Genomic DNA, 23,463 nt, shown 5'->3' on the forward strand with positions numbered 1-23,463 from the left:
ATATATTTCCATACTATATATTCTGATTTCAGTTTCCCCTCCTTCAAGTTTTCCTAGAGCATCCCTACCCACCCAAGTCTTTATCTCTCTCATTAGAAAATACACAGCTATCTAAAAATACAATAAAATAAAAATTATCAAACCAGAATAGGATAAAACAAACAAATAAACATTAAAAAAAAAAAGAACTAGACAACCATAGGCCTGCCCCCTGACCCAGCATGAGGCATGGGTGGGCAGAAGCCACCCAGAGGTCACCAGCTGACTGGCCTGTCCACACTAGGAGCCACTACAAGGTGCAGATATTTGTTGGAGAGATGGGAGAGAAAGAGAAACATATCAGTTTGAGCATTATGAAGAGAAGCAGAACTAGAGACACAAGGGTGGAGAGGAACTGTCTGATGTGAGCAGCCTACCCAGCCACTTGAGGCCACGTTAAGAAGTCTGGCCTGTGTTGTCACTGAGATCCATGTCTAGGTCTGTGGCCATGCAGCATCAGGGGTCTGAGTCTATGTCTGTGGATGAGATTATCACCAAAGACTATGAGGATGTCCTGGGTCTGGGCTGCCATCTGGGACCATGTTGATATCCAAGGAATGTGCAGAGCTGGATCCACCTGCCACAGGCTGTAGCACTCAGGAGAGTGGACCCTGGACCTCACCCAGGCAACACAGTTGAGCAGACCTTGGTGGTGAGGGTGCAGGTAGGCTGAGCCCGCCCCTTGCCGGCTCTGGCAATGGATGAGCTAGCTGGGGCAGTGCTGGAGAAATCATCCTGATGGTGTGTATGTGGGAGAGCTGGTGGGCTGACCAACTCAGCTACATCCCAGGCCCAGATCCAGGGCCTTGAATTGGTCCATCCCAATTTCATGAATATATGAACTGCTGGAGCATGTGAAGGGGCCAGTTCTGCAGGTCCAAAGCTGCAGGATCTCCACATAAGTTGTCAACAGCAGGATATTCAGGAGAAGTCTGGCTGAGGATCCAGTATTGATAACAGAGCAGAAGCCTGAGGCCTCGAACCAGATCAGTGACTCATTGTAGTAAACATTTGTAAATAAAGATGTATGTACAAAAAATGATAAACTGTAGGACACACTGTGACACACTACAGCGTTCATGACAAGACTTTTGTTTGTTTATCTTGTTTTGTTCATTTTATTTATGTTTTTGTGGTGGTTTCAATATGCTTAGTCCATGGGAAGTAACACTATTAGGAGGTGTGGAGTAGGTGTGGCCTTGTTGGAGGAAGTGAGTCACTGTGGGTCGGGGCTTTAAGGTCCTATGTTTAATCTCCATCCAGTGAGGAAGAGTCAGTCTTCTCTTGGTTGCCTTAGGATCTGGGTGTAGACCTCTCAGCTCTTTCTCTAGTACCATGTCTGCCTGGATGCTGCCATGCTTCCCACCATGATGATAACGGACGGAACTTTTCAAACTGTAAGCCAGCCCCAATTACATGTTTGCCTTGACTTGCCTTGGTTATCATGTCTCTTCACAACAATCGAAATCTTAGCTAAGACAGTTTCTTTTCTTTTCATTTTTCTAATTTTCTTTTTGGGGCAGTCTGCAAGGGCAAAGGGTAGATATGGAGGGAAAGAGAGAATATTTTTAAGAGTACACATTTGATCATCTATAAATACATTATTTTTGATTGCTTTATCTTTACTTAAATATGATTATATACACATACTCATTTATATTTCTGTATATCCTGTATATATTCTGTATTCATGATTTGCTTATTAATGAAATACTTCTTATAAATACAAAGGGCTAAAGATTTTATGCAAGCAACAGCAGCTGCTTATTAATTCATGAGTGTAGTGGCCCTGTCAAGGCCAGAAGACAGCAGTTTGCATTGGTCTTTCCTGATCTTTGCCCTTAGAATCTTTGTTCTGCCAGTTCCATGATGTTTTCCTGAGTCTTGCAGGGTGGAAGTGTGATCTCGATCTCCTGTTTAGGGTGGGACACAGTCCATTCACTTGTTCTTTGCACTTTTATCCGTTGTGGATCTCTCTATTAACCAGTAACCATGGGGGGTGGGGGGCAGGGAAGAGATGATACTCTTCACTAATCTACGGCTATAGGGACAGGGATGTAAAAGGCAGTTTTAGACTATGTCCATTTAGCAAGTGAATACTAGTAAGTCCTACCATAGGCTTATGACTCCTTCTCCTCTTCCTATCCGTGGGTTCCTGGCTAGGTTTATAAGAGGAGGTATCAGTTCCTCTTATAAACAGACTTTAAACCAGTTTAGAAGGCTTTTTGTGACCCATGAAATGTTCACTCCCTCTGAAACCCAAGGAGACATGAAGCGCCCCCTGGAGTCTTCCAGGTACACAGCAGCTTCTACTCACTGTGAGGTTCTGGGGCTCGCATTCTTAACCCTTGGGAATGGTAGGCCAGCTGGGAGCTGGGGCGTTTCTCACTTGCCTGCTCTGGGAACAACAGATAATTTTGAGTTTTCTTGTTTTCCTGTTGCATTTAGAAGGATTTCCCTCTTGCTCTCTTGTCATTTCCAGTGTGGGTGTTTCCTCTCTTCTGGCATTTCACCAGAGAACGGCCGCTGCTGTTTTGGCACATTGGTTACAGCCATTTTGAACCTGGTATATAGTGACTTTCCTCATTTCCATCTCTGTTGGTTAGGGAACTGGAGACTCTGAAATCACACTGCTCTGAAAAGGCATCCGACCGACATCCGTCACCTATTTCACAGGTGGCAAGGAGGCCGTGCTGTGTGAAAAGGATTAATAATCAACTGGGCTTGGAGGAGAAATGGAAGAAGACAGCGATGCACCTCGAGGCCCACACACTTGCATCCAGCTATGTCATCAAGTGCGTGGCTTAACTCTGGCTGGCTCCAGAAGACTCCCCGAAGGATCATGTAGAATTTTTTTTAGCATATTTTAAATTATACATCGAGTTCTCCCCAAAGAACAGTTCCGTTAATTGCTAGTGTTAAAAGCTAGAATCGCAGTGCTTTTCTTACATCACAGAGCTTGTCTCAACACAAGTATCTTCTTTACATAATCTCATATTAAGGAATAATTTTAAAAACAATAAACCTGAAATATCTCCAAGGATATTGACTTAATCTCTTCTTCACGTATCACGGGAGTCACAAACAAGCTATATTTATGATAATATTATCTATCTCAAATTTCCAAGGGCTTTGAGTTAATCTTTTTTTAAATAGTCAAAACATCAATTAGTATCTCTTCACGCTGTAGTGACATTGTTATTGGAAAGGAGGCGATCTAGAATGAGGTCAGGCCGATTGTACTAATGTTGTGTGGTCACCATACTAGCACTAGAGGGATTTGCTTCACTGGGGAAGCCAGGGGTGTGGGATGCACAGATACCATGTTCTCATTTTGCCAGGAGTGTTTTCAAGATAGGACTATGGCTAGTAACATCATTTGCTTCCTGAGTTCTATCATTCACTTCCTCTTGATGAAGAATACTCCTGTATCCTTCGCAAACTTCAGCATCTACATCCTGCTCTGGCTGAACACTTTCTGACGTGGCATGTGATATACCATGCATTCCATGCCCTGACTCTCTCAATGCGCCTCCTTCATATCTGCCGCAGTCTCATATATGTTTTATCAACAAACCCTACCGAATCCTCATGATTCAGTAAATGTGCATGCCTATTTTAATCTCCACAGTTGTGGATGTGCCTATGGATTCTTTCTGGAATGTTCTTGTACATCTTGTCTGTCTTGGAAATGTTCAAGCTCTAGTTCAGTAGTCAACATTACTGTTTGCTTGAATGAATGGGGTCCCACCCAAAGTTCATGGAAAATTCAAAACCCAAATCTTATAGTATTCATATGTGGGGCTTTGAGAGACAGATCAAGTCATTGGGGTTCTACCATTATGAATGAAATTAGTGTCTTCATAAGGGCTTTGGTGAGAGGGGTGCGTTTCCAATTCTTCTGTCAGGATAGGACCTAGCATTTCTATCTTCTATATATAGTGGCAAGACACGATCTTGAAAAACGTGGTCCATGGTCTTGGACTTCTCTATTATAAGTTATCCAGCCATTTAGTTATAATATCAAAACCAAAGTAGGATAGTGGAATTCTCAATGGCTCCTTCTCTAAACTCTTCAGTCATGGCCTCTTGCCATGTAGCTCTGAATTTCTTCTTTTATGTGTATAAGGTAGACGTGCACATGCATGTATGGTGTGAATATACATGTGTGTGGAGATCAGAGGTCAATGTCATTGTCACTCCACAGATGCCATTTGCCTGTTTTTTCCTTTGAATCCCACCAAGTAGGCTAGGCTGGTTGGCTACCATGTTCCCGGGATACACCCACCTCTGTCTCTTCAGTGCTAGGATTTAAGGCACATACAACTATGCCTGACTTTTAAAACGTGGGCTCTGGAGATCAAACTCAGCTTCCATAGTTGAATGGCAAGCACTTTACCAACTGACCTATTCTCAACTCTCTAATTTCTTCTTATGTAATCCCAAGATCTTTTAAAACATATCACTGTAGCAATTGGTGGTTAATATCGATATTATTTATATACTTGCTTGCATTTTCTTACTGGACTAGGTATTCTTGAGGGTAGTGACTTCATTTAATTAAATGTGAGTTTCCTCGTGTTTAAGATAATATATTTTATGTACTAGGCATTTCTAAAATAAAAAATATATACTAATAAAATAAATAATTTTATTGATTAGCACGCATTTACTGGTCTGCTCTGTTTCCTGCAGTATGCTGGAACCATGGAGAATACACAAGAGAAAATTATTTTTCTACTCTTGGGCACTTTATGACTTAACCCATAAGATAAGTTTGCCATACTTTAAACAATTAGAATATTGTTTGCCAGTGAGTATTCTGTGGAGTATTCATTATGGGAATATGGTATCAGAAAGGGTTCTGTGATCTATTAAATTAGAAAGATTAAATATTTCCTCCCAGAGATTTCAAATGTATTTACACCCCTAAGTGCTCTGAGAAATTCTAGGATAAAATAAGCTGTATAAATTCTGTGTCACAAGTAACAAAGAGGGGTGTGTGTGTGTGTGTGTGTGTGTGTGTGTGTGTGTGTGTATGTGTGTATGTGTGTATGTGTGTGCACATGCGTGTGCCTGTCTGTCATTTATTTACATCATGAGGTTCTGAGAAGCACGCAGTTTTAGAAAACAGAAATAAATATTAAGGTGTGTTTATTCTGTTACATGAAAAGAAAGCATTACATGATGGCTCTGGGTAAGTTGAGAAATACCATGGTGCTAGGCTACCTTTGGGAGTGTATTTTGGATTGTTTTTGTTACATGATGTGAGAAATGTTGCTTACCTCATGGCCTGCTCAAGAAGACCTCATACCATCTGCTGAAGGTGACTGGAGTGATGGAGACCTTCCATTGCCATGGTAGAGTTTGCTTCCATTACTCCATTGCAACTCTGGGAAGTGGAGGTACTGTCAATCCAGTGTCAAAGGTGAGAAGCTTTTGAGCAGAAAGAAATGTGACCTTTCTCAGATTTCAAATGGTTGGAATCAGAGATGGCACTCAAAGCCCCACATTTGACCACCAGTCTCTGTATCATACTGCATGCCAAAGAAGAGGAGGGCATGCCTAGGGAGGAAGCCACATGCCACAATTAGGGTCCATAATGTACTTTTCTTTTGCATAACTAAATATGACAGTTGATTTTATAAGTCATTCCGGGGCCACAGAGCCCAGATGGCTTGTTAAATATTCTGCAAGTGTGTATAAGTGTGTGTGCAGGGTGGGAGGCTGTTTTTGGAAGAGAGTAACATTTGAGTCAGTATGCTTTGAGTGAAGCCCTACAACCCTGTGGTTGGATCTTATTTAATCTGTTGGAGGCCTAGATAGGACAAAAAACTGGCCAGCCCTGAATAATGTGCCTGGCTATCTTATAGCAATAGAGCAAAGCCCTCCAGGTTTTGAAATTCAGATGGAGGCGTTCATGCTTTCCTCCATTCTGCTTGTGTTGAAATTTGTGGTATTTTATGTATATGTATGTGCATGTGCATGCACACATGTGTGTCGTTTCTCAGGTAATGAGTACCTCTTAATTTTTTTTTTTTTTACACTGCCTTTCACTTTCCTGGACACACTCCAAGTAGACTAGGTTGACCAATCAGTGAGCTCACAGATCATCCTATCTCTGTCTTCCAAGTTCTGGGGTTACAAGCATATCACTACACCTAGTTGTTTTATTTGTTTGCTTGATTTCTCCTCTAGGGCTCAAAATCAGTTCTTGAAAGCACTTTAACTAACCGAGTCATCCTTCCTTGCCCCCCAGCTCTCACACGGAAGTTTTTAACCCACTAGTGATTGTTAAGAATTCCAGAAACAAAACTCACCATTTGTAAATGGTAAGACTAGGGATTCCATGTCAAGCATGAGTTCTAATCTTGGCTCTGCTATTTACCATATGCGATTTGGGACTATCTTCCTGATCTTTAGTTGGGTTTTATTAGGAATTGGTTCTAATGCTTTGATATAATCGGGAATCTGAGTGTTCAAATGCTGAAGGTCCTGTACCCAATTGGTTTTTGATCCATCAATAAAGATGTCAGTGGCCAATGGCAAAGGGAGATGGGGTGGAACCCTTAGATTCCTGTGGGCTAGGACATGGGAGAGAGGAACAGACAGAAAATCACCATGATCCAGTGGGAAAAATGAATCAGATTTAGAACTGCAGGAGAGAGAGCCAAAAAGTCACGTAAGAAGTCTGGTAAGTGGCCACTGGCCACTCCCACAATTGGGCCTTGGGTAGAACTGTCCAGACTTGAGCGAGTCACGGCATATTAAAATTAACGGGCGAAGAGAGGGTATAGGGAACTTTCGGGATAGCATTTGAAATGTATATAAAGAAAATATCTAATAAAAGAAAGAGAGAAGTGGCATTGTGGAAAAAATTAACTGGTGTGTGTGTGTGTATGTGTGTGTGTGTGTGTGTGTGTGTGTGTGTGTGTGTGTGTGTGTGTGTGATTGTGTCTGTGTGTCTTTCATTCGAGGATCCAAAGATCCAAGCTAGAAGCACACGACCTGCTGGGATCCAAAGTGGGGTAGCTAAACTTACCGCTACTGGTTTTCTGAGAAGATGAAGACAATCTGGTGTGCCAAATATGGATTTGAGTAATAAAAATAATAAACATAAAATAATCTAAAGCATATCACTTATAGCATTGGTGGCTGCAATGATAACAAATATTATGTCTTTGTAGGAACTGTTTTTCGGTCACATGAAACAGTCTGTTCAGAGCCCTTTGATTTACCCACCCCATTTTCACAGAGAAAAATTCCACTCTAACCTGACTCTACAGCAACCTATACAGGGTTGTATTCACTTACTTGACATACATGGGCACATCATATAACCTCTGCTCTCAAGAAGTGTGGAATCTTTATTAAGCCAGTCAGACTAATAACTAGGATTCCTTAGAGCCCAAGGACTGTCTGCTGCCCCCCCACCCCCCGAGGCACTTGGCTTTCACAAAGATCCATGTTATTGTTCAAACCCAAAGTTGAGGAATGCGCTTTGAAAGTTTCCCTGTCTCTGTCCTTATTTAACCCATTAACCAATTTTCATTAGACTCATCTCTTGTATAAATGCTTGGAATCTGTCTTTAGCCTACTTTCCTGTATGGCCATTGCTAACTAATACTTGTGGCTTTTCAGCTTCAGTAAGACTGTACAAGCCTTCTGTTTTTCCCAGCCTGATGGAAAAAGGATGCCCCCAAACAAAGGATCGTGCAGGGAGGGATGAGGCTGTGGCAACTGCCTAAGAGATCAGACAGTGTTCCTCAGGGGTTTGCCTTGATCTGATATCAAATTCAAACTAAACAGAAACTGTGATTAACAAGTTAATCAAGCTGATGGGGACAGGGAGAAGAAAGGCTAAATTTAACCCCATTTTTCTCTGTCCCAAATGGTAGACTTTGGAGATTTTCTTTCATCTTCTCTAAAGAGAGTTTCACTGTCAAATTTGTTTTATCCAAGTAATTTGCCTGTGAGCACTGCCTTGTAGCCTTAGATCCCTTTTCTTGAAAAACCGGGTAAAATCAAGGAATCATGAATTACCGAGAGGGGTCTAGATGACATCTTTACCTTGCTTTATGCTGCCAGTAACACCAAACAGCCTCCACATTTCCCTTCCTTCCTTTTAAATATCAAGTGTCCATGTGCTCCAAATTTTCTAAACAGAAAAAAAAACTCCCTCCTATTTATTTCTTTTATCATTCACAACACACACACACACACACACACACACACACACACACACACACACACACTCTCTTTTGACTGATGCATAAAACTGTACACATTCCTGGGTACAATATAAATATTGTGATACAGGTCTAATGTCCATATCAGGGTAAATATAGCTGTCTTCTCAAATAATGATCATTTCTTTATGGTGACAATATTCTTTTCAGATTTACACGCATGCACTTTATTATAGTATAGTAATTGCTATTCACCCTGCGGTGTGAAAGAATGCCAGCATCTCGTTTTCCCTGTATGACTTAGCATTTATCCATCCACCTTTCTGCTGCTTTCCCCATTCATTTTAGAATAAAGAATTGACAACCTGGTTAAGCCTCTGCTAAACACCTTAGTCTGTTTTGTCTTTGTTCCTCACCCCAGTTCTGAGTTGCCAGCTTTCTAGTGCCTTTACCTTGGTTTTTGCTTCACTGGTACCTGATCTCGCTATAGCCCTATTAATAATATAGATGATGTGGCTTCCCCTTGAAAGGCCCCTCTGCTCTCTCCCCGAGCAGCCCTAACGATCCTGTGGCTCTTGTCTGTCTAACACTATTCCTAGTCTCTAGCCACACTTTCTAGAGCATCTCAAGCTCTTTTGCAGGCTTTGAAGTTTGGGGCTCGAGCTTATTTTATATATTTCTCATTCTTGCTGTGTGCTACTACCTCATGTATGCACTCCTTGCAGATGCTGCCAGGGAATATCACGATGCGTAATTAAGCCTTGTTCATGGCTGTCGTCTCTTCCTGTTTGGTTTCGGTCAGCTAGTTTATACTTGCTTTCCTGGTGTTTTCTGTCTGTCCTCCCAATAGGATTATACGTTCTCAAGCCTGGTAATTTTGTCTTTCTGGTTTACCAGTGTGTGCAGGGCACCTGGCATTGTCCTGGAACGTAAATCACTACTTGTGGAATTCATGATTAGAGTTCTAGGCATGTTTCCTAATTGTATTTCTTCCATAAACGTAAGTGTGCCGTTTGATTGAAGGGTTTGATCCTACTGATTAGTTTGTCTGAATAAATGAAGCAAATGATGCTTCTTACTGCCCAGGTGTTCCTATTTTTATGTGCTGGATTGAATTTATTTTAAGCCTAGCTCTCATAATGCATTTGATAGAGGACTGCTGAATACGTCGTTTTGTAGGTGTTATTGGGATGCGGGAATGATGGCAAGTCCTAGCAAGGATGCCAGTGAGAGAAGCTCATAAACACGGAGGCATCTGGAAATCAGAGTGTGGTCCTCCCTCAGCCCTTTCATCAACCACATCTAAAGTCTTCAACATTCTTTAACACCATGCATCCTTTAAGGAAAGACCTTTCTAATATTGGAGAACAAAGACAGGAGTGACAGGGTCTGTCTTAGTTGCTTTCCCTAGTTTGACTGGAATGTCATTTCCACAAAGCAGAGACCTAGTGGAGATATTAATTCAAGTGGAGGGAAAGAGGAAGTTAGATTTGGGCTGTCAATCTGAGAGATGCCCTTGTAAGACTGCCGATAGCATCTTCCCTTTTCAATAGCCTCCCTGGCATCTGATTTGCATGAGTTGTGAGATAAGATTCAGCTCTGTCTCATTTGCAAATCTGGAAACATAAGGGACAGACATCACGAGGTGCTCACCAGTAAGTCCAGAAAATGTGGCAAGGTTAACTCTTCTTTTTAATAGAGACAGATGTGATGGGCTCACCACCCCTGGATGGGAAAAAGAACCTGCAAAATTATAGATATCTACTTCAGGAAATACGTTTACAGCCACTGAAATCAGTCAGATAAGAAAACTTGCTACCCCTAAGTGAAAGATGCCTGAAGAAAACTGTCCCTAATAAATGCACAGAATTTCTATCAAGCAACAAAAGACCAAGCAGCAGGCTTGACAATTGTGACTTCCTAATAGTTTTAGGATAGCTACCTAAAATATTCATTTTTTTTCTTTGTCACATGGACTACTGCTAAGTTGGCATTCATATCTTGAAGTTGAAGAGAATCAAAGTCAGTATCTATATTTTAGGGAATAGTTTCCCTATTTTAGGGGATAGAGAATCCTCTGTGGATAAACAATAAGTTAGATTTATACAGAGTGAGTGAAATCTACCAAAAGACCAGGCTGGATCTCACAGACTGGAAGCTGGCACAGGGTCCGAGGAGAAGCAATGAGAGGAGTGGGCGTTGCTATGACAAGGCTTGGGACTCAGAGTAGCCAGGGAGCAGCTCCATCTTGATCTATCGACTTAGGCTATTCTGGGGCAAGGAAATGGCAATCAATATGACATCTACATCTGAAGGATTTGAATGCTGCTTCCCAGAACAGAATGTCAAAGAGAGGGGAAATGTCTGTGGCAAATGGGGCGACGTGGAGCACAAATGATGCCACCCAGCCTGTGTTGCAGCTGTAGGAGGGGCGGCAGGGGGTGTTCCCCATTCTCCGGTGAGCACCAGGGTAGTGGTGCTGGGTCAGTACCACGGACTTCCTGAACTTTGGGGTTGTTTGGGGTCTGTCGAAGCATTCCTGTGTACACAGTATTGCCGCAGTAACTGGAAAGCTGGTTCCTGGGAGACTTGGTGGGGAATAAGAAGCCAGTCAGAGTAAACATCTGACTGATGGAGATGCAGGCAGGAGAGAGATGAATAGGAACTGAGACCCAGTGTGACAAATGGTGAGCTATAATTGTAACTAGGCTACGACCACAGCCTGACTTTCAACTGCTGGAAATCTTTCCCTGAGGCTAGAGCCCCCTTTGCTTCGGTTTCAGGCAAGCTAGATAATTAGTTCCACCTCACTTGCAGCAGACAGCGCCTCATCAGTGGATTAATAGGAACTAATGTAGTAAGAGGGTGCCTCAGTTAGGGTTTTATTACTGTGAAGAGACACCATGACCAAGGCAACTCTTATAAAGACAGACATTTAATTGAGGCTGGCTTAGCGTTTCAGGGTTTCAGTCCATTATCATTGTGGGAAGAAGCAGGGCAGCGTGCAGGCAGACATGATGCTGGAAGAGCCTGGAGTTCTACATCTTGATCCAAAGGAAACTAGGAGGAGACGGTCTTCTGCAGGCAGCCAGGAGGAGGCTCTGTGTCACACGGGCCAGACTTTAGCATGTATATGAGACCTCAAAGTCTTGACTCCATAGTGATACACTTCCTCTAACAAGATCACACCTCCTTCAATATGGCCACTTCCCAGGGGCCAAGCATATACAAAGCACCAGAAAGGAGGACTCTCACAATCAGTAGGGGTCCTCAAAGAGGAATAGGGAGAGGCCTCTACATTGTTGCCAAGATCCCCCATGGCACAAATCTCCTTAGTTATATAGTAGCTGCCTTACTTTCCCTTTCTGTATAACTTTCTATTTCTCTGTCAGTGTTTCCCAAGATCACCTCCAAATAAATAAATGATGCACCTCTAAGAATCCAAACACAGGCAGTCAGATAATGCAAACACAGCTGTTTATAACACTCCAGCACCAGGTGATTTCACTGGAACTAGGCACTCCTTGAGATAACTGGGCACTACTTAAGCTAAAGTCAATGGAGGAATCATCCAGGCAGGCATGAGGAGAATGGCTGGAACCTCAGGCCTCTAGAGGTGGAGAAGAGTTCAAGGCCAGCCTGATCTACATTGGAAGACCTTGTCTTAAAACCAACAATGACAACCTTAAAATAGCCAGGATGAATTTCAATAGCCCCTGGTTGAGTGGCAACTGAAAGTAGTTTCATTTGGCTATGGGAAGACAGAATAACTTTTACATAGCTGAGTTTTGGCTTGAAATTCCCTGTGTGTTCATATATGTTTTTCCACTGTCTGCTTCCTTTATAACCCTCTGCCTTCATCTCATCTAGTTACCCTTCATTCATTCCTATGCCAAAGCTCCTTGCAGATCAAGGACTTTGATATTTCTGAAAACGTGATGAACCAACCTGTAATTGAGGTCCAGTCACCTCTCCATCTACAATGATTCAGTGGAGATACCATAGCATACATGGAGGCTTGTGTATAATTTTCTGGGCTGTCTCAATGCTGGCCCCACCTTTTGTTGACTATAGATATGAGATATTGATGCTTACTTAGTCTATAACCTGGACACTTTTACAGCATAAAATATAGAGTTATAATGTTACTTTTTTTGTATTTTATTATCCTCCTTGCTTATTTGGTTATGTTGAACACAATTTTATTTATCAATTTAATTAGCAAATTAATTTATTTGTTTTTGAGGGGGTTTTCTGTGTAGTGAAAGTAGGCTGTCATCCATCTCATGACCCTCCTACCTCAATCTCCTGAGTGCTGGGATTACAGGGATGTGTCATTATACCCATCCGTGGTTCCATTCTTAAGGGTTGTTCCAAGGCAATAAGGCTAAGGAGTTCTACTGCTTGTTTAGCTTCCTTGAGAGAAAGCCTCACTGTGAAGCTCAGGCTGGTCTTGAACTGACAATCTTCTTTCCTTAGTCCTCCAAGTGTTGTCATAATAGGAAGGTACAAATCTACCCATCTTTATATCCCATTTTCATAAGACATAATTAAAAAACATTTAAGCCAACCCATATATGCCAACTAATTAAAATGTCCAGGGTTTTATACTTAGCATTTCTCATGCCATTTAATAATAACCAATACACATTTTAAAAACCAAAGGTCATTTCTGCTACTTTCTACGCTAATCAACCACTCTTCCAGTGTCCATTGACCTGTGAATTATAGAAGTGCTTATGGCAACTATCTGTATAAAGTATGGCTTCCCCGATATTATGCCAGGTGACCACTCATTCAGGTTCATAGATTTGTCTTGCTTTCTTTTTATTAGTGGTATAACAGAGAGAAAGGAAGTAAAAATTGCCTCCTCGTGGTATAGCTTTTGGAGTTTAGCTTCTCAGAGTCAGAGTATGCTTTTCTTATTTAAACGGAGAAGGGAAAAGCACCAAGAGTATTAGGGCTTTTCCTCTCTGGCACTGTGAAAGGACTCCAGGGCTCGTGAAGATGGAACAAGGTGAACTGGCATTTAATGAGAGGAACTGAAGTTAAGTGAAGGCATCCCAAAGTGATTAATTGCTGGTTAATACACAGCCTCAACCTTCAGACAGAATTCGTCTATGATGGAGGCGAGCATACAGCTTCCTTGCCAGGGGTCACTAAGCTTAGGTATACCTCAAGGCTGCATTAGACTTTCCTTTCCTTGTACAGTAAGGATTTCTTTCCATCAGTCAATAACTCATGGTCCATAGACCACCTGACCCACAGGTGACCCTCACACTTAAAGACTGCTCTGCCCCAACCCATCTTGGTCTATGTGGACAGGATGCCCCTTCCCTCCTTCTCAACAGTTGCCAAGACATTTGTGTACCAGGGAGAAGAGAAAGGAGGGGTTCTAGAGGAAGAGGATGGGGGAGTCCAGGGACTCCTTAGAGGAGTGATGTTGACAAAAAGCCATGTTCCTACATATACGTGCAGGTGTGTGGCTCCAAGAAGACAACTTGACATTGCCCTTGGTGTAAGAAAGTGCTGGACTCTGACCAGAATGGATAGGTTTAATTCTTTCAACTGAATTAGTAAGGATTAATTACTATTAAATGAGCATGCAAATAACCCCATCCTGGGGAAAACAGACTGCTGGTGCACAGACTTGATTGCTTGGAATAAGCTTCCTTCCTTAGGGTCAAAGAAATCCGGTGTTGGGTTGACCTTGCCGTATTTGTTCCTTCCTATTTGTTCCTGCATATAGGCCTGATTTCAGTTGATGTTTCAATGGATAGTCACAAAGACATGCTCTCATTGTACCTTTTCAAGAAATTTTATCTCTCTTCCTCAGAGAAAAGTTCCTTTAGTTTTATGCCCAGCAAGATTACGTATCTCTAGCCACACATAGTGAGAAGGCCAGTGATAACAGTAAGAAATAGCTTTCCTATGTCTTTGTATTTGAGGACAAGAAGCAACTCTGAATGAAATCCAGAAGAAAGCGATAGAGAAGGAACTAGTTCCACAGGTGAGCCATGTTAACAGACCATGCATGTGACCCTAAACCAAACCAGCAGAAAATTCCAAGCACTCAAAGAATTGATCATGAATAGTTGTTTCTCTTATGGAGATACACAGACATCCAACAAGTACATAAGAAGATGCTATGTGCTGTTTCTCTCTCTCTCTCTCTCTCTCTCTCTCTCTCTCTCTCTCTCTCTCTCTCTCTCTCCCTCTCTCTCTCTCTCTCTCTTTCTCAAAACATACAAAATCCGAGTAATAATTAGGAAACTATGAATCAAAATAGAATATGTGGCTGGGGAGATGTCTCAATGGGTAAAGTATTCGGTTCCCCAAGTGTAAGGACTTTAGTTTGGATTCTCCAGAAATCATGTGACAGACAGCTGGGCAGGTGTAGCAGCAATTTGTAAACTCAGCACTGGAAGGGTAGATATAGGAGACCCTGGGCCATTGTGGGTAGCCAGACTAACTTGAATTGGTGATCTCTGGATTCAAAGACTCTGACTCAATGAATTAAAGTAAATAGCAACTGAGAAATACATTCACAATCAGACTCTCTCTCTCTCTCCCCTCTCTCCCATATACACAAACATGAAAAAAGCACATACACATATATGCACCCCAAATGCTCACAATATACTGCATTGCTCCTCATATCTATAGCTAATATTAAAACACATAATAAGAAATATTGGCAAGCATATAGAGAAATTTGAATCTATGCTCATTTAGCAGGTATGAAAAAAATGGCAGAGGTATCATAGAGAATACTGTGATAATTCCATTTATTTTTGAAAAGAACTAGAATTATCATATGGTCCAACAGCATTTGAGAATACACCCAAAAGGATTGAAATAAGGGCATTAAGAGATATTTGTACAATCAGGTTCACAGAAATATTATTCATAGTAGCCCTAGAGAAACAACTACGTGTTTATCAAAGAGCAAATGAACAGTGTAGGAATGTATCAATGCCATATTATTTTGCCTGAAATATGAAGGATATTCTTATACATGCTACAATATAGATAAGTTAAATTCTTTATGCTAAGTGAAATTATTAGTCTGAAATAGAGATGCTATATGATCTTATTATATGAAAAATCTAGTGTTGTCAAATGCATAGAGATGGAAACCAAAAGGTTATTTGGCAGAGTTGGAACTGAGGGAAATTGGGAAACATTGTTCTATCAGTTTTGCAAGATAAAAAGTGTTGAGGAAGCAGGGGATGGGTATGGGCTTATTGCACAGCAGTGTGAATGTACTGAACTCTACACCTAAAATAGTTGAGAGTAAATCTTTTGCCATGCACATTCTGCCACAATTTTAAAATAGACAATATATCTGACTTTCTATTCCTATTTTGGTAAAATACTCCAACAAAAGAAATTTAAGAGAGTCAGGACAGTTCCTTCTGGCTCACAGTTCAAAGGTATAACCTACCGTGTTTGGGAAGCCATGGCAGTAAGAGCCTGAGGCAGTTGGAATGCCATATCTAAAGTTAAGAAGTCAAGAATGGTGCAGGCTACTTCTCAGCCTACTTTCTCCACTTAAACAGTCCAGGATCCCAGCCAAGAGATTGGTGCCACCCACATTGGGGAATGATTCTCGCTTCAGTCAATGCAATCAAGATAATCCCCACAGACATGGCCAGAGTGCTTTCTCCCAGGTGATTTTAGATTTTGTCAAGTTGAAAAATTGCATTAAACCATAACAACATGCAAACAGGAAACTATGGAACTTTACATATGTTCCAATTTTGTTCATTGGAATGATAAATCAGAAAGATATCTGAGACTTTAAGCCAAGAACAAAAAAATATGTTTTTTTTTTTTTTTTTTTTTTTTTTTTTTTTTTTTTTTGGTGAAACTTTGATTGTATGATCAAGCACTTAACAGGGACTAATTGGTAGAGACACAGTTATGTGTGGAACAAAGTTAACTGGAATCTCAGTGGTTCAATATAATAAAAACTTTATTTATAACTAGGTGTGGTGGAACACGTCTTTAATCCCAACACTCAAGCGGTAAGGGCAGGTGGAGCCCTGGGAGTTCAAGGTCAGTCCGGTCTACATAGTGAGCTCTAGGCTACATAGTTAGACTGTCTCAAACCAACTGACTAACCAACCAACCAACCAACCAACCAACCAACCAACCAACCAATCAACTGAACAACCAAACAACCAAACAACAAACAAACCCTTAACAATTTTGCTACACGTTGAGCACAAGTTTGTGGAAGGCTTCTGTTCCATCTACACAGTCTCACAGGGACTCTGGTTGATGAGAACTACATCCTCTTTGGGTGTTAGTTTCTTCTCTCACATGGCTTCTAAGTTGTTTAATAATGGGAAAAATGCAAAAGGTTAATTGCATGCTTTTAAATGCCACGCTGAGAGTGACATACATTTGCCACATATAGCCTAAAATTATATGTTGAATTGTTTCCAATTAGCTGGCTGGTCAGAGCATCCTTGTGTTCTCTGACAGGATATTCAAATGCTGGGCTTTTGCTTCTGTTTCATTCAGTGTTTGACATCAGTGAGCTATGGCTTTCCATAGCTGTGAGCTACAGCAAGCAGGTGGTGTCCCTACTGTACAGGTCAAAGTGTTGGATTCTTAGCCCTTTAAGCCTTGAAGCTCTTGTATAGGCCTGGAGAATCTTTCCACCACAGGTGTCTGAGGTCCGTGGCCCTAAAGACTTGACACCTCTCTTGAAAGCTTCCAGTAACCAGGCACTGAAGTTTCTCTTCTCTGGCTCTGTATACCTTTCTGTTCTTCTTTAGCCTCAATTCTATGCCAGCTCTTGCCTTCCCCTACCTTCACTGCCCTTCTCTTCCCTGCCTTGGCTGTTTTGAGTGTTCCACCGGCTTCTTCCTAAGTCAAGTGACCAGCCACTTGGCTGCTTTCATGGGTTTTGTCCTTTCCAGTGCTTGTAATGCCTCTGCCCTTGGTGCTGATCCTATTCCTTTGCACTCATTGCTGATGCTGACTCAGCTCTCAACGCTGATCCTATGCCTCTGGTCTCAGCGTTGAGCTTATGACTCTGGACTCAGTCCTGATCCTATGCCTCTGCCCTCAGTGCTAGGATCCCATACATCTGCTACTTCTTTCTTTGGGTTACAAGCTCAGCTCACAACACTAGTCAGGTAATGAAACATCTTGAATGAAAGAAACCCATTAATGTTTTAATTTTGAAACACTGGGAGAGGCAGGACAGGAGATACATGGTGTGAGCCTGCTTCTATAGCTAGAGGGAGACTGAATATACCGATTACAACTTCTCCTGTTTAACCACAGCCATAAAGATCTGTGTTTGGACCAATCACAGACTCTTTAGTAGCAAGTACAGCAGCCACTATGCTAGGCTAGTAGAGAAAGTGTTTTCTCCCACCCCTAATATAGGTGGAAATGGTTTCATGGGCATCTAGTGTTAACTACTATTGCAAACAGCCCTGACTGAGGCTGTGTCTTCAGTACGCAGCTGAACCTTCAGGACACAGGCCAATCAGCTGATACTGTATAGTTTTCTCAAGGTGCCTATGGAGTGTTCAAGAAAGTTGATGCTGGTATAAAGGTTGTTTAATTGACAGTTCTTTTCTTCAAGACATCTAGGACAGTAAGACAGAGTTCAGCAGCTGCCAGTTAGGGAGTCAAGTTGCTCTATGCCCATCATCTTTGCTTATTTGCCAGGAAATGGCCATCACAAGGAGTCACTGAAATTAAAAATGATTAGCACCACTACTGACTTTAACCGTGTTTTCTCATGCCTGGTGCCTCAGGGAGAGGGATGTCAGTTTAGCTGTAGATTTTGCAAGAAGTGTGTTCTCCCTGGATGCTCAGGCAGAAGGAAATGAAATGGAAGTTGCTTATGCATAACATCGCTTCAACCACAAGGAACATTGCTAAATGCCAGAAATTAATAGAATAACCGAGTGCAAGTCCCAAACATTTACAGATAATTAAAGCAGCAGCAAAGCTACAGTTTATTCTACTTTTAGCACTCTCGGTGGTAATGCCAATACATATTAATGTTTATTTTCTTTAGCCAATATGTGAGAGACCAGATCAAACAAGAGCAGAAAAGGTACAGATGTGCTAGTCTTGTTTTATAAAGACGCAGAGATGGAACTCTTTAACGTTGTCCCTCATCCAACACGAACCTTCTGATTCTCAGGGACTGTGGTATCTTTCTTGTACTGCTTTGGCCTTGATACATTTCACACATAGACATCACAGAATATAGTGGATAGGTTGCCATTGGCAATTGCATGAACGATGACAAAAATTTGTCCTTCTCAATATAAATCGTAATATTGAATTGGCCTGAAAAGGCATTTCGAGAGGGACTTGATCTGAGTGAGTGAGTTTCTCAGTGTAACTTTCCTGGTTATTCGACTTGATTGAGGGAGAGAGCTTAGAGGGTTGAAGGGAGCGCATATTTAGCAAGCCTTCATTTTCCTGTCTCTTTGAAAACCAGTTGTCTCAGTTGAAATGAGAATGCTGAGTGGGATGTAATATGAAGATCAGCATCTCTCTCTCTCTCTCTCTCTCTCTCTCTCTCTCTCTCACACACACACACACACACACACACACATTTAAATATTTATGCAAATTTATTTTTTAACTTTTATTTATTTTATTCTTCTTCTCTTATATGTATTACATTATGACCACAGCTTCCCTTCCCTCTGGTCCTCTTAGTAATCCCCCCACACACACACACCTCCCCACTCCCCCAGATCCATTTCTTTTAAGTTTCCCTTCAGAAAAGAGAAGCCTCTCAGGGATATCAGCATACAATGAGTTACAATATGACTAGGGACAAACCCTTATATCAAGGCTGCTCTAGGCAACACAGTAGGAAGAAAAGAGTCCCAAGAGCAGGCAAAAGAGTCAGAAACACCTGTAATCCTACCATTAGGAGTCCCACAAAAATATTAAGCTACACAACCACAATGTATATCCAGAGGACCGAGCTCAGACTAATACAAGCTCCAATATTGTCCTGTTAGTCTCTATGAGCCCCTGTGAGCCCTGAATAGAACTCTTCTATGTTATTGATTGGATCATATTCAGGTAGTTCTGGCACAGACACATTAGTGGAAGAGTTAACATTTTTACAGTAAAATTAAGGAAGATTACTTGTGTTTCATCCTGAGTTGAAATTTGAGTGTGTAGGGTTTAGAATATACACCTTTCAATATTTGGCAGTATGAGCTAGGTTCTGAATTTGTGGAGCCACAAGCCTATTTGTGAATGACCCATTGTTTATGGAAGTGATTTGACAAAGGCCTTCAAGAATCATGCACAGTCCAGGGCCCGAGGTGCAGGCATTCACCAAGGCACTGTTTTTATCTCCACTGTCCAAGGCTCCTGCAGTTTACCTTTGATGCATTAAACTAGCTGGTTATGTCCTTCCCACTCATGTCTGAATGCTCTTTTCAGGTACTTTGGGTGTTGCTTGCTTTTTCCTAACATGAGTTTTGTCTGAATCAACCCTGTCCTGGCTTGAACTTAACCCTTATCTCAAATATTCTGTTTCTGAAACGTTGGATGTGTGTGTGTGTGGTTGCTGTCTATTGTTTATTTACTAAAGACTTATTTTGTTTTTAATTATGTGTAAACATGTTTGTCTGTGTTTGACTATGTGCAAATGTGAATTCTGATGCCTTTAGAGTCTAGAAGAACATGTCAAATCCCTCTGAAGTTATAGGATGCCCTGGGTCCTATGCAAGAACAGCTGTGTGCAGTTCTTTCAACGGCCCCAGCTTCTCTTTAACCCACACTGCTTGTGTTTTTCAGTGTGCTTCATTAGTGTCTTACTTTCAGCCATTGGCAAAAGATTTTGGAGTGTATGTATGCTTTTGCTTCTTCTCCCACCTCCTTGGAAAGGATTTTCATCCTTTATTTTAGGAATCAGTAGTACTAAGCACTTACTGTTAGGATATACTAACTCTGCTTCCCAAAGAGAGTATTTCAAAACTTGTAGCTAGAAGTCACTAGCTGTTATTAATGAGTTTACTGATGCAGTGCTTGACACATATGTATAAAAATCCGACTTTTATCCCCAAAATCCAAGCAACAAAGTCAGGCATGTCAGTGTATGTCTGTAATCCCAGTGCTAGGTCTAAAAATGTTGGAAGTGAAGACAGAGAGATCCCTGGAACTCTCTGGTCAGTCAGTTCGAGATAAATAAATGAACTCCTGGGTTAGTGAGAGACTATGTTTTTAAAAACTAGATAGAGAGGAGTTGAAGAAGGTATCCTAAGACCTTTGGTCTCTACATGCACGCACACACATGTGCACATACACATATATACAAGTACATATATGTACACAAAGGAAAAACATCCTCTGGGGATATTTGAGGATAGAAACATTCAAAGGCATATTAACTGAATATGTAAACTTTTAGTTTTCATAAAAATAATGAACAAAGATAATGACTACTTTTATAAAAAATTAACAAATAATAATTATTATACTCTTTACCACTTTTAAGAACTCATACATTATTCATTAGTTAAATTAAATTCTGTTGTAAATATTTGAAAACACTTCCTTTATTCTTAAATTTAAATACTCTTTAAATACTCCATAATGAATGGATATAACATTTCACAGTTACTTACAGCCTGAATTCTTTATAAATGGGAAAAGTCAATGATTACTGATTTAGAGAATTTAGGATTAAATGTACAAAAAACATTCTTGAACTACAATACTACTCAGGCTCTGTGCATTTGTGTTTCAAAGCAGATTCTCCAATGTCTGATAAAATACCATATTCATGTATACCTTAGCTTGGATCACTGAGTAACTTCTAGGCAGCTTTATTGCATCGATCACCTTTGGAGACTAGATGAAATAGGGCCCAACGTTTGGAAAGAAAATAATATTTCTATTTATTGTGTTGAATTCTCTGCTTCAATTGGCATACATTCTCATTTTTCCACTGGATATTATGAGCAAAGCTCTGAAGTTATTGCCTAGCAGGGAAATGGATAGGGAAGAAATGGAGCCGAAACATTGCTCTACAGAGTAGGGTGTACTCTTCGAAAACACTAAGTTCTGGCTTAGTTGTAAATGCTTCCTGTAATATTGTAGCTTAACTTCCAGACTTGAACTTTTCGGAGCCTGCGCTGCTTTTGTTCTTTACCTGAGGTGAGAAACGTGAGCTGAATTATTTGTGGTCCCAGAGAACCAAAGTAAAGCTGACATTAACACGGTCCCCAAAAGTTCACAAAGATTAATGTGCTGCTGAATTATTTAAAAGATCGACGATTCTTTATCTTATCCATATGCTCAGTTATCCAGCTAGCTTTGTGCAGTTATGATGTGAAGAGATTTTTTGGTTTGTTAAGGTTAATCAGAATACCTTTTTTTTCCCTTAAAAGTCATCGCTGGAGCTAGATTAAAATATCTTTTGAGGGACTAGAATCAACCTCAAAAAGTATTCCATACCTTTGTGCTGATGTGGCAAGAGTGTCTCAAAATAAGTTTGGCCTTCACCAATGTTGGATGAGAGGCTACTTGTCAATGGCAGTCACCAGGTAAATAAAAGCAGGAGGGAGAAAAGTGAAGATCTAGTCTTCAAGGTAAGCTCACTGAATTGATATTATAGTCCCAAGTTCTAAGAGGGAACCTGCTGTATTTTTGGTTGTTGTTGAATATTTGTTCATGTATCCAGTTAAACTAAAGACAAACTGCACTGATTTATCCTCTTTCATGAATACCCATGGAAATGTGGGGTTGTGTGAAGTAAATCACATGGCTTGTTCTCAGAGATAACGTTCATAGGAAACATCCCCGATTTATCACAATGTCCTAGTTTTTGTGATATTCTTTGTCACCACCAAGATCTGGTGTCGCATCTGAAACTCTGGTATTCAAAAAATACTTAAAATCCAGGAAAAGAAAATGGCTGTCTTTTCTTCTTGGAGATAATCTAGATTCAACTTTACTTCTTGTATTAGAGTTCTCTAGAGGAACAGAAATAAGACAGTACACATATACTAAAAGAGTATTTAATAGACTGACTTGCATTATACAGTCTGGGTAGTCCAAAAATGGCTGTATTCACAGGAGAAGCTGAAGACTGTAGCATTTCATTCCACCTGGCTTCAGGATTCCTCATGAGCTCGTGGCCTTCAGTTTTTATCGGAAGGCTGAAGAAGTTGGGTTCTGTCAGTAGCAGAGGTAATTGAAAGAACTCAGGGACAGAGTAGGTGATTTCACCAGAGAGATGTGAAGATAAGCAGGCAAAAAACAAAAGCATTTCCCTCACACCCCATAGGTAGGTATATCCTATGCCTATCTCTTAGTTGATTCTGGGCCCTACAAAGCTGACAACCAGGATTAACCTATGCACCTCTAGACTCACAGATGGACAGAGACAGGTGTAACAAAACTGATGAGTGGGTGTAGTATCTGGCAAGGTGAGAGGCTCAAGAATTTTGCTTGGGGAGAGCTATTGGTGACAGGTTTCTTCAAGGAATCTGATGACGAGCTGAGCTTTTGACCTAACTTCTACTACTGCTTTGCTATAAAGCATATTGGGAAGAGAGCTGCATTATCTAAAAAATTATGAGTCTGTGGAGGGATTGAGAATTTACTCAACACAGATATACACCCAGCTAATGCTAGGGGGACTATAATGAAAGGCACTTTAGAAAGATAGGAACATACAAGTGAAGTTGCAAATGTCAAATCACTTCCATAAACAATGGGTCATTCAGGGGAGGGGAGTATGAGTTTGGAAAAATAAATAATATCCAGCTCACTGTGAGTTTGCTTTGATATCAGTTGGCAGCTTGAACCTTATTCTGCTAATGTAGTCTGAAAAGAGAAGCAGCTTGTTTAGACTGCAGATGCATTTAATAGCAGCCAAGAGCTCAAGTTTTCTTGTGGATTAGGGAGCTCTGGGATATGCTATGGGTGATCTGGAGAAGGCTTGGCTGATGAAGTCACAGGGACTTTGTTCTGACAAAGTGTTCTAGTGAGAACAGATTAACATTTGAAAAATTCAAATAGAAAGTCACAGGAAGTTATAAAAATTACATACAAGTAATCTCTGTGCCTCTCACTGTTCTTCCTCAATGGTGATGTTTTATACAAATAAAACAACCCCCAGAAATCGGTGTTGAGATAATTCACAGATCTTGTGCAGAGTTGATTAGCTTATAGGAACTTTGTGTGTGTGTGTGTGTGTGTGTGTGTGTGTGTGCGT

At 40.9% G+C, this 23,463-nt stretch overlaps 1 long non-coding RNA gene across 1 annotated transcript; it reads left to right on the forward strand.

Annotated features, from left to right (window-relative positions):
• Window positions 1–1,314: 1,314 nt before the first annotated feature.
• Gm34938 (predicted gene, 34938) lies at window positions 1,315–3,082 on the forward strand. The gene is made up of 2 exons (NR_166827.1): window positions 1,315–1,436; window positions 2,646–3,082. It is a non-coding gene; the product is annotated as a predicted gene, 34938 (long non-coding RNA).
• Window positions 3,083–23,463: the final 20,381 nt, after the last annotated feature.

This window comes from Mus musculus, chromosome 11 (assembly GCF_000001635.26).
Source record: "Mus musculus strain C57BL/6J chromosome 11, GRCm38.p6 C57BL/6J".
Taxonomy (NCBI): domain Eukaryota; kingdom Metazoa; phylum Chordata; class Mammalia; order Rodentia; family Muridae; genus Mus; species Mus musculus.